At 45.9% G+C, this 12,262-nt stretch overlaps 1 pseudogene; it reads left to right on the top strand.

Moving 5' to 3' along the window:
* LOC127225300 (importin subunit alpha-7-like) overlaps positions 1 to 9,330 on the top strand; it is a 95,209-nt pseudogene extending 85,879 nt beyond the window's left edge.
* The last annotated feature ends 2,932 nt before the right edge of the window (positions 9,331 to 12,262 follow it).

Genomic DNA, 12,262 nt, shown 5'->3' with positions numbered 1-12,262 from the left:
ACTGATCACTCCAGGACCCCTGGAGAAACCTAACTACCACTGATGCGTTCTTAACTTTAGCAGGTGTAACACAGATATGTGTGAGAGGGAGAACAAGAAGCCATATGAGCCTCCCACAATAAATCCAACTGTCCCTGTAGGAGGCTAGTTTGTAGATTTAGTTTTAAAATGCCAATTTGCACGGGATTATTGAGTGTGCTTTGGGTGGCTAAGGCTTCAGCCACGTCACCTGATAGTTTATCTACTGTGCATGCTTGCAGTATTTACGGATTGGGAGCGGGCTGTCCTTGAAACTGTCGATGCAGCGGCAGTGGCCGAGGCAGCCATGGAAATAACAATTGCAGCCGTGATCCTGAAATCTGCTTTCCTCTGTGCAACACAAGATGGTCATCTGTAGAGGTCTCCCGAATAGGTACCGCCTGGGGTACGTGGCCCACGACAGCTGTTACTTCATGTGTCCAGCAGCTAACCAGTTGGCAGACTCGCTGAGAACAGTTGAGACTTCCTCCAAAATTAGTAGCATTGGTTACAACAATAAAGAAGGGAGCCAGAATACAGGTGCCTGAAGTGGGGTTAAATTCTTATCCTTTGGACCAAAGTGTAATTCTATAGCTGCTTTACCCAAACTATAATTAGTGGTCAGGAAAAGGGGCCACACCTGTGAGCATCTTAGAAGTTTCTGAGAAAAGGTAACAGCTAGCACCTGGCCCCCACTCAGTGTGGCTCTATAGAGCTGCATCCAATCAACAGGGTGCAAAACGCTGTGAAAGACTCAAAAATTGCCTGAGCGAAAGGAGCATGGGGCCCATAAGCAGTGACAGCCTCCTTAAGTTGTTTTATATCCTTGAAATTTAGTGGGTTGTGCTCCCTAATCCTGTTACCCTGAGGCTCCACTGTCTCAATCACAGGAAAAGCTTGTCTTTCCTTTCCTGATGCTTCTACCTTCGTTATTAAAACTTTGGCCTCTTCCTCTATCCCTCAAAGTGCAGAGGCTCTACTAAAGGGATCACAAGAAAAGGGGTTGTGCCACAGGAGATGACATTTGTGCTCCAAAGTATCGTCATTGGTTACAGTAGGACTGTCATCTCCTAGTTGGGATCCCTCTTGTTCCCTGATAGATTTCACAGATTCTAAATCTTATACTTCCTCAAAAGCCCTATTCATTTCTGTCATTTGTTCTTTTACTTTAACATTGTGGCTCAGGAGCATATCTTTAACTAGACGCCAAAGGGAAACGGTGGTAATAGGGAAATTATCAGGCCTCTCTTCTTTATACGCCTTTTGGAGATCTCCTTTTACCTGTTCCCAATCGGGGATGTTGAAGCCTCCAGAGTGCATAAACCAGGGACTATGTTTCTCTAATATGGCAATGAATTCTTTAGCTGTCTTAGTTTAAATCTGTCTTTTCAATAGGGCCACTAACTGCCCACTGAGGATATCTTTAGTGCTATGGCACCCATCCTTCAATACACTCTTATTCACTTACTTTGTTGGCCGGCCTCCAAGGGCCATCTCTTAGGTGATCCTTTCTTCCCGATGTCGGTGGGACCTCCACTTGTAGTGCCCGTGCTACGATCTGCTCCAGGAATCAGGCGAAGGCCTAGAGATTGAAATAAGAGACAAGACAGCAGGTCATTCATTCAACAGCAATGTTGGAGTGCCGAATGCCGTTTATTGAGAGAATGGAGTGGACTTATATACTGACTCAAAGCACGGTGGAAAACAGCAGGGTTAGCTCCTCCCCACCTGATGTGTGTTAGCAAATCAAGAAGAGTACCAGTAACAACTCTGGGGCAAGATGTTCCATCCAACAGCTTCAGGCTTGCTCAAGGTGCCTCAGGGGTCCATGCAGGGCCCTACATATGCTTTCCATTGGTGTATAGCGAAGCTACACACTCTTGTGTGTTAATTTGGCAACTTGACACTTTGCTGAAGAGTTTATCAGCTCTGAGACCTTTTTTGCCAATTACATAAAGAATCTTATCATCTACAAATGCTTTTTTTTCTTTTACTTCTATTCCTGCTATCCTTTTCATTTCTTCATCTTGTCTTCTTGCTCTCTAAGACCTTACATACTAAATGAGGAAGTGGAGAGAGTGGGCACCCTGCCTTGTTCCTGACCCTTTCTCCAGTTAGTAAAGTGTTGGCCATAGGTTGCCATATATGACTTCTATTGTGTCAGGTTATGCCCCCTCTATTTCATGCTCTCCCCATGAAGGGATGTTGGGCTTCGTCAAAGGCTTTCTCTGTCTGCTGAGATGATCATGTGGCTTCTATCTTTGAGTACATTTATGGGATTAATTACCTTTATTGGTTTACATATGTTGGACCATCCCAGCATCACTGGAATAAAGCCAGTTCGGTTATGATGAATGGTATTTTTTAAATAAAAGGCAAATAAAGGAGGTTTGTTCAATATGGGCATCTTGGGAAGAAGAATGAGTCAAGGCATCAGGTGATGCTATGTCCATCTTCAGGGTCTTGATACAAGCTTTGGTTATAAATAGAGGAAGAAGCAAGATAGAATTGTGCAGAATTAAGCAGTGCAGGTCAGAGTATAGTCTGGTTCACCGTTGTCTCAATTTTCATTGTGCAAAGCGGTGTGTCCTTATTGCTGTGAGGTGAGATTCCAGTGTGAGCTTGGCAGGACGCTGGGGCTCAGTGTGGTTGCAGAGGAGGGCAGAGTGCATTGTATCTGGCTGTGTGCAAGCTCTCATCTGTGCGCTCTCATCAGACCCCTGTCAGGACCAGGTGAGACATTAGGGCAGAAAGTGAACATGGAAGAGAGAGCCTGCACCTAGAGGCTGTGCCAACAGGAGACATGGTTGCACCTGCATAAGCACATGGCTGAGGTCCTAAAACCCAGGAGTAGTGAGCTGGTTTCTGTCCCCAAATCCTGAAATGAAAAGGAAGCAGTAGACCGGTCTGGGACCCAATCAATACTCCAGATGGACCAGCCTTGTCTCTGGGAGAGCATCTTGAAGGGAGATAAGACAACTTAGAGGTTTCTGCCCATGGTTGTCTAGCTTGCTCTTTCTGGAGGGGGAAAGATGCTGAGCTGGAGGCAACCAGGGTTTGGGAGAGTTGAGCCAGAGGAGAACTTGGAAGGCACACCCTCAGTGACCTCTTTCAAGTCTCCACTACTCTCCAGTCGTGCCACCAGCATATGACCCAGCAATGGACTACTCAGTGGCAGAGACGGTCTTCAGGGGTGGTCATTTCCCTCAGTAAAATGGGAATCAGTCTACCACAGGACCCAGAAATCCCACTCTTAGGCATATACCTAAATTATCCATATCCATGCAACACTCACATCTGTTCAACTATGTTCCTAACCCTGAACCTGGAAGCAACCTAGATGCCCCTCAACTGAAGAGTGGATAAAGAAGATGTGGTACATTTACACAATGTAATAATACTACTGGGGGGGGGGGACAAAAAACAAAAACCAAACCAAAAAAAAAAATGGAATCTTGAAATTCGCAGGCAAATGGGTGGAACTTGAAGAAACCATTCTGAGTGAGGTAACCCAGTCACAAAAAGAGGAACATGGTATGCACTCACTCATATATGGATTTTAGACATAGAGCAAAGGATTGTCAGTCTATAATTTACACCAACAGAGAAACTAGGACACAAGGAGGAACCTAAGAGATTCATACAAGGTCCCTCACAGAAGGGGAAAGGAACAAGATCTCCTGAGCATATGGGGCGGCGGGGGGAGCAGTGAGTGGAGAGGGAACTAAGAGAAAGAGAAGGGAGGAGAGGAAAGCATGTGGGACTAGGAAGATTGAATAGAGGGAGCCATTATAGGTTTGAAGAGAACACTGACTCTAGAAAAATGTCCAGAGACCTACAAGGATGACCCCAACTAACAATCTGAGCAGAAGTGGAGAGGCTCCTTAAATGCCCTTCCCTGATAATGAGATTGATAACTAACTTATATGCCATCCTAGAACCTTTATCTAGTAGGTGATGGAAACAGAAGCAGACACCCACAGCTAAATACTGAGCAGAACTTCTGGAGTCTAGTTGCACAGAGAGAGGAGTGATAAGAAAAGGGGTCAAGACCAGGTTACAGAAACCCACAGAGACAGCTGACCTGAACAAGGGGGAGCTCATGGACCCCCAGACTGATAGCTGGGAAACCAGCATTGGACAAACTCAGACCCCCTGAACATGGGTCTCAGTTAGGAGGCCTGGGCAACTAAGGGACCTCTGACAGTGGATCCAGGATGTATTTCTGCTGCACAGAAGGACTTTGGGAGCACATTCCCCATGGAGGGATACTCCCTTAGCCTGGAGGCAGGAGGGAGGGCATAGACCCTACTCCAAATGACTTCACAGATTTAGATGACCCCTCCTGGAAGACCTTACCCTCCCTATGGAGTGAGTGGGAATGGGATGGGAGGGGGGTTTGGGGGGCATAGGAGTCAGGGAGGAAGGGAGAGGGAACTGGGATCGATATATAAGAATTTTAAAATATATTTAAATAATAATACTAATAAACTGAAATCTTAGGCCAAACTGTGACAGGAAACTGCATCTGAGGCTCTTCCGCATGGATGCTTGCAGTTTCTTGTAGATGGGAATTTTTGTGGATAAATTTGCTGATGGCAATGGGTCTTAAGAGTAGGAATCCTCCCTTGTGTCACTTCATGGTGGGAACCCTTAGTATGTTAAGTTAGTGTTAAAATCAGTTTTAATGTGTAGAATCTCCAATTGGTTTTTCAGTACACAGAGTGTCAGGTACTGTGAACATGCTTGAAACATGGCCCCCGAACCCGTGAATGTTTCCTATCACATACTTCAACCGCTGAGCGGTATCTTGGTGTTATCCTAAGGCAGAGTTCCAATCCCTTCCTATCCACTGGGGTTAATATGGCAAGTTTTAAAACAGTGTTTCAGGAGGAACGTTACAACCAAAGGGCTCCTTAGGGCGTCCTCTTAGAGCAGTGCGCATTTTATGGGCATGAACCCCAGCCTCCTCACACTGGTGCAACGATGGCATCACCAAGCAGAATGCAACTTTAGCACTCAGCTTGTACAGAGAAGAAAATTCAAAGCCAAAATCTGAAGTCAAATTGATGCTCAAGGCACGTCAAATGATGTTGATAAAGATGAAGATGATGCATGTCTGATGGCTTTTAAAGCTTGCTTTTGTATTTTGAAAAGGTAGACTTATTTTTGTTTCCAGCAGGTGTCACTGTAGGCAAATAAAATGACAGCATCCCCCCCCCCGAAATACATATATTAGTAATTATGGGTTAATAATTAAGACAGAGCTAGCCAATCAGAAACCATAGCCAATGGCCAACAGTTTCATAATTAATACAGCGTGTCTGTGTGTTACTTGGGGCTGATAGGGCTGTGGGACTAGACTGGCAGGAAAATGCTCATAACAGGTTTCTTCCTTCTTCTCCTTCCTTTGGGGGTCTGACACCCAGCTCCCAAATAAATACACGGAGACTTATTCTTACTTATGAACGCTCAGCCTTAGCTTGGCTTGTTTCTAGCCAGCTTTTCTAACTTTATGTTTTGCCTCGGGGCTTTCCACCTTTCTTTATTCTGTATGTCTTTCTTTCCTTCTTACTCTGTGGCTGGTTGTGTGGCTCGGTGGCTTCCCCTGGCACCCTCCTCTCCTCCTTTCTCTGTGCTCTCTTCCCTAGATTTCTGCTCCTATTTATTCTCTCTGCCTGCTAACCTGCATATTTCTCTCTCCTGCCTTGCTATTGGCCACCCAGCCCTTTATTAGATCAATCAGGTGTTTTGGGCAGGCAAAGTAACACAGCTTCACAGAGTTAAACAAATGCAACATGAAAGAACACAACACATCTTTGCATCACCAAACAAATACTCCACAGCATAAATGAAGTAACACATCTTAAGCTAATGTTCCACAACAGACGTCTTTATTGTGACCTGTGGTGCATAGGCACAGAGTCTGCCATGGAAGGGAGGAAGGACAGCAGAAACAGGAAGTTGAGAGTTCACATCTTGAATCAAAGGACTGAAACAGAGAGAACAAACTAGAAGTACTGAGCTGTAGGAACTGCATCCAACCTACCCAAGCCACATCACCCTGTCCAAACCAGCCCACAGGAGCATGCCTGGCGGGCATTTCCTCCCTGAGTCAACCTAAGGTCTGCTACTACACCTAGAGACTGCTGATGCCGATGTGGAAAGAACAATCAGAGTCAGGCACCTGAGCCAATGGCACCTTGGGAGGGGGTACATAGGCCAGCCTGATTTGTGAAACAAATGAGTCAGGTTTTGCTACTCATCTGACTCCCAGGGCTGTGTCATTGACTCTGTGTCTGTGCAGGGTCACCCACAACACTGAGCCATTAAGCTCTCAGGACCTGCCATAGTGATGTACTTCCTCCAGCAAGGCGGCACCTCCTAAACCCCCAGACAGTAGCACAACTAGGGACCAAGAATTCAAAAGCCCAGCGCTGTGGGGGAATTTCTTATTTAAGCTACTACAACCCCTAATCCACAGGCAGCTTGGAGGTCCCATGGGACCAAGAATGGATGTGACAGCCAGTCCTTGATGCTCAGCTGTGCAAACACTTCTGAGAGAGGCAGCCTGGGGTCCCACTGAGGTTGGATAAGAAACTAACGCCTAAGGGGGTGTGAGGAAAGACTGATTTTCTTCCTTGCATTTGCAGCTGCCTGAGAGCCAAGAGTCTTCAACACACCCAACGACGCCAGCATCACCTGGAAAGATAACGTGTTTCTAAGACATCCAAGGCAAGGGTGTTCAGAACAACACAGAGGCTGTGTTTACTTGGGGCCTCCAGCTTTCCTGTCTTGTCCCTAAATCTAAACAAGGTCCCCCATAAAGCACTCCATAATTTCATCTACAGAAGGCACCGTGTAAGTAAAGCCCGCTCATGAGTTTACCCAAGTCCCTCAGGGGTGCAGGCGACTCCTGTGGGCGCTGCCTCAGCGCTGGGCCATGTTCTCTCCACGGCCACTGACATCAAGGTCCGTTGCCAGCCCTCGCAGCAGGGACAAAGTGATAAAGACACTGGGGCTTGTCTCTGATTAGGAGCGGCATCCCCCTGTCCTTCCCCCCCCCCCCCCCACGCAGGGTCATGGCTTTGCCTCTTTGACCGCTGAGCTCTAGAGAGGCTCCAGTCCCCTGAGCAATCACCGGCATCTGCTCTGAGGTGTGGTCTCTCCCACTCCATCTACACCTGGGCACTGTGAGGGAAGGTAGAAAATGCCTGTAGACTGAGACAGAACCACCGTGGCATTTCCAGGGGACAAGGGGAGGCCCAGAGAGAGATCATGAAATGATGGTATGACCTTGGCCCAGATCCAGGAAGGGTGGGCTCCTGCTCACGGCACCAAGAGTTAGACTTGAAGTTCAAATAAACAAAAAGAGGTTTTTTCTAATGTCTTAAACTCTGGGACATGCTTATGTTGGGCAGTAGTGTATTGTTGTCTGAGATTTGTGGGGAAGGCAGGAGCCAGAATCTCAGAGCCTGGGAGGTGTTAACATGTGCACAGAGGTCAGCAGCAGCCAGACAGCAGGACACAATCATGGGCAGATATTGTTATTAATATGTTACACTGAGATGAAGGTTATACAAACACGGAAATCTTTAAAGTAGTTTTATTTCAGGCCTTGATTCTGCAATACCCGAGGTGGCCACAAGAGGGAACCCAGCAACCTCTGATCCACAGTTTCCCTAAGGGAAATGGCAAACACTGTTATTTTTGTCCTAGTCCCCCTTTGGTACTCTGAAGTTCCGTGTCCCTTTTCACCTCGGACGGATATATCCCTGTGGTCTGTCTACTTAGCCACACCCTAACCAGTTCCCAACACAGAAGTGCGTTCCTGGCCCCGTGGCTGGGAGAAACAGGCTTGGGGAAATTGTCATTAGGCCACAGCATTGCAGCAAGCTAGAGACAGTGACCTTTGTTGTGGTAGGATTCCTGGGGAGGTGTGAAGAGAGGACTATTCACCCCAGGCAGGGAGGGATGGAACACCACGGAGATGACTCCACCCAAGTCTAGCTTGGTGCATCAGGGACTTGTTGCTGTGGCAAAATACCCAACAGAACTATTTCAGAAATATTAAAAAGAAAGGGTTTATCTTGGCTCACATTTGAATTCAGTCCATTATGGCCGGAATGGGGGGCAGAGTAGGACTGTCACTTTATATCTGGGAAGCAGAGGTGGGTAAGTGTTGGTTTTGGGCTCACTTTCTGTTCTGTTTTTAAAGCTGGGTACCCCAGCCACAAACTCAGGGAGTCTTCTCCATTTTTTCTGGGGCTTCTGTGGAAACCCCCCAAACACCCAGAGCTGGGTCTCCAAAGTGATGCTAAGACCAATCAAGTTGAGAGGGATCTTTACTGGGGTCTCAGGAGCATGAGTGACTTAGGCAGCTGCATCACTAAAAAGCTAGTTTGGGAAAGCTGAATCTGTGCAGCTCTTGGAACAGCTAGCCGGCAGCTCCACCAGAGTCTCCTCTCCCTCAGCAATCAATTCTTGCCTGTAAACCCCAGGGAGAGGCCTGTGAGTCCTGTGACTTCCTCCTGAGTTAGGGGTCAGTTTAGAGGGAACAGCAGCATGCCATCACTGCTATAGGCTAAAGCAGACTTAGCAGAGGAGGGACCTGCCATCTCCTGTCCTGCGAGCCCCTTCCTGAGCCAGCAGACACAACAACGCTCTGGAGGAGGGACCCCACCCTCGGGGTCAAGAACAGGCCAGAGGGAACTGTGGAAGGTTGGCAGGGCACACTGTCCAGACCAACAATCACATGGGTCAATTATTTCATTCATACGTGCTATGTCAGTCTCCGGGGAACCCGTGGCTCAGGGAGGAGAAGGACTAGCCCTAAGACTTGAACCAGGCACCCTCTAAAGGCCTCCAATGCTGTGGCTCCTGCGGGTGGCTGTCTCACTGTCACCCCCAGCCTTTGCAGATAACCACAGTCACCAGCAGCCTGGGTCCTAGTGACCCAGCCTAGGACCCACCCAGTGTTATCAGAGGCAGCCTTCATGGTGGAGGGGAAGTTGCACTGTGGGAAGCAGGGTCAATCCCAGTTGCACACGCACGGGCAGCAATCTGGAGAGCACAAGAGGGACCTCTTGGTGAGGCCTCCGGAAATGTTTTCAGGATGACAGCTGGGACATGACCCTTGGGGACACTAAAACCCCTGCTTCAAGCCACCGAATGGAGACCCACGGCATCGCCAGCTTCTGGAGCCCATTCCGGGTCCTGGAAAGGACTTGGCTATTCTTGTCATTTCTGAAACAGGAGCCACCAGATGCTGTGGGGACAATGGAACTCGTGGTCAAGGCTATCACTCACTGAAGGGTTCCCACTTGAATTGAGAGGGAAGGCTGGGCCTGGAGGGAACGTTTCCAGAGCGAAGAGTGGAGTGTGCACCCCGGAAGCATGCTGTCAGCGTTTTGTGCATAGCCTGTCTCATACCATACATATGTTAACTTCGATAAAATGTTCTCAAATGAGAAACCAAAAGCTTTCCATTTTTCTCCCAACCTCATTCCCATTGGGATGATGAAATACCCAACAAAAGCAACTTGGGGAAGGAAGGGTGATTTTAGCTCGGAGTTCCGGGATGTAGTGCCTTATTGCATGGCTGTCACAGTGTCAGGAGATGGACAGGAAGTCACACCCTATCCACAGGCAAGAGCAGAGAGAAATGCATGCAGGTCTGCCAGTGCTCAGCTCACTTTCTCCACCAGGGTTTCCTGCTTAGGGGATGGCGCCACTCGTAGTGGGGGGGGGATCACCTTAGTTAACATAGCTATGACAGTCTCCCACAGGATAACCTGAATCAGACCATGCCTACGGAGACCCTCCTCTCTGTTGATCCTAGATTGTGTCTCGTCCTTATGCCAGATAAAAGGAAACACGTGTTGCAGGAGTAGAGAAGTTGGAACCCTGGTGCATGGTTGTTCTACAGATAGTACGGTGAGTCCCTCAAACCAACAACAGTTCTGCTTGCAAAAGAATTTAAAAAAGCAAAGCAAAGAAAAACAAACAAACAAACAACAAAAAAACATGAGTCATACAGGAAATGGGAGAAAAAAACAAACAAAAAGTTGGAAGAAATGAATAAACTTCTTAAAGAAAGTACAGAAAACCAAGAAAAAAAACAAGTAACCAGGTGAAGGAAACTGTTCAAGACTTGAAAACTGAAATAGAAACAATAAAGAAATCACAAACTGAAGGAATGCTGGAAATAGAAAAACTGGGCAAATGATCAGGAACTACAGACACAAGCATAACCAACAGAATACAAGAGAAGGAAGAGAGAATCTCAGGCGCAGAAGACAAACTAGAGGAAATAGATTCATTGACCAAAGAAAATCGTAAATCCAACAAATCCTTAACAAAAACATCCAGGAAATGTGGGACACCGTGAAAAGGCCAAACCTAAGAATAACAGGCATAGAGGAAGGTGAGGAAGCCCAGCTCAAAGGTGCTGAAAACATATTCAACAAAATCATCGAGGAAAACTTTCCAAATCTGAAGAAGGACATGCCCATGAAAGTACAAGAAGCATACCGAACCCCATATAGGCTGGACCAAAGAAAAAAGACCCCTCGACATATAATAATCAAAACACCTAGCATACAGAATAAAGAAAGAATATTAAGAACAGTGAAGGAAAAAGGACAGGTAACATATAAAGGCAGACCTATCAAAATTACACCTGACTTCTCCATGGGAACCCTCAAGTCCAGAAGGTCCTGGATAGATGTTCTACAAGTATTAAGAGAACACTGATGCCAGCCTAGGCTACTATACCCAGCAAAATTCTCAATCACTATAGATGGAGAAAACAAGATATTTAATGACAAAACCAGATTTTCCCTATACGTATCTACAAATCCAGCCCTATGGAAAGTACTGGAAGGAAAACTCCAACCCAAGGAAGGTAACAATGCCCACAAAAATGTAGGCAACAGATAATCTAACTACACCAGAAACCAAGGGTAAAGCAGAACAAATATATTCACAATACCACTGCCAGCAACAAACCTAAAACAAACAAGCATCAACAATCAATGGTCCTTACTCACCCTCAACATTAATGGTCTTAACTCACCTATAAAAAGACACAGGCTAACAGAATGGATACAAAAACAGAATCCATCGTTCTGCTGCATACAAGAAACACATCTAAGCTTCAAAGATAGACATTACCTCAGGGTAAAGGGTTGGGAAAAGATTTTCCAATCAAATGGAACCACGAAGCAAGCAGGCGTGGCTATCCTAATATCTAACAAGTTAGACTTCAAACCAAAATTAATCAAAAGAGGTGAAGATGGTCATTTTGTGTTCATCGCAGGAGAAATCCATCAACACAAAGTCTCAGTTCTGAACATCTATGCCCCTAATACAAAGACACCCACATTCGTAAAAGATACACTACTAAAACTCAAAGCTCATATAAAACCTCACACACTTATAGTGGGAGACTTCAATACACCACTTTCTCAACACTAGACAGGACCACAAATCAGAAACTCAACAAGGAAACAAAAGAACTAACAGAAGTTATGTCTCAACTGGGGTTAACAGACATCTATAGAACATTCCATCCAAAGACAAAAGAATATACCTTCTTCTCTGCTCCACATGGAACCTTCTCTAAAATCGACCACATACTAGGTGGCATAACAAACCTCAACAGATACAAGAAAATTGGAATAGTCCCCTGTATCTTATCAGACCATCATGCTTTAAAATTGGAATTCAACAACAACACAAATAGCAGAAAACCTGCAAACTCATGGAAACTGAACAATGTGCAACTGCACCACACCTGGGTCAAAGAAGAAATAAAGAAAGAAATTAAGGACTTTCTAATATTCAACAAGATTGAGGACACAACATACCCGAACTTGTGGGACACCTTGAAAGCAGTGCCACGAGGGAAGTTCATTGCACTAAGTGCCCATATGAAGAAAATAGAGGATAGTCACATAAGAGAATTAACAGTGTAACTGAAAGCCTTAGAACAGAGAGAAGCGAACTCACCCTGTAGGAGTAGACACCAGGAAATAATCAACTCGAGGGCTGAAATCAATAAAATAGAAACCAGGAAAACAATACCAAAAAAAATCAATGCAATGAAGAGTTGTTTTTTTGAGAAAATCAACAAAATAGACAAACCTTTATCCAAATTAATGAAAAAGCAGAGAGAGAACATGCAAATTAACAAAATCAGAAACGAAAAGGGGAACATAACAACAGACACAGAGGAAATCCA

This window comes from Phodopus roborovskii, unplaced genomic scaffold (genome assembly GCF_943737965.1).
Source record: "Phodopus roborovskii unplaced genomic scaffold, PHOROB, whole genome shotgun sequence".
Classification (NCBI taxonomy): Eukaryota; Metazoa; Chordata; class Mammalia; order Rodentia; family Cricetidae; genus Phodopus; species Phodopus roborovskii.
The sequence above is the reverse complement of the archived record's forward strand: the minus strand, read 5'-3'. Positions and strand labels throughout refer to the sequence as shown.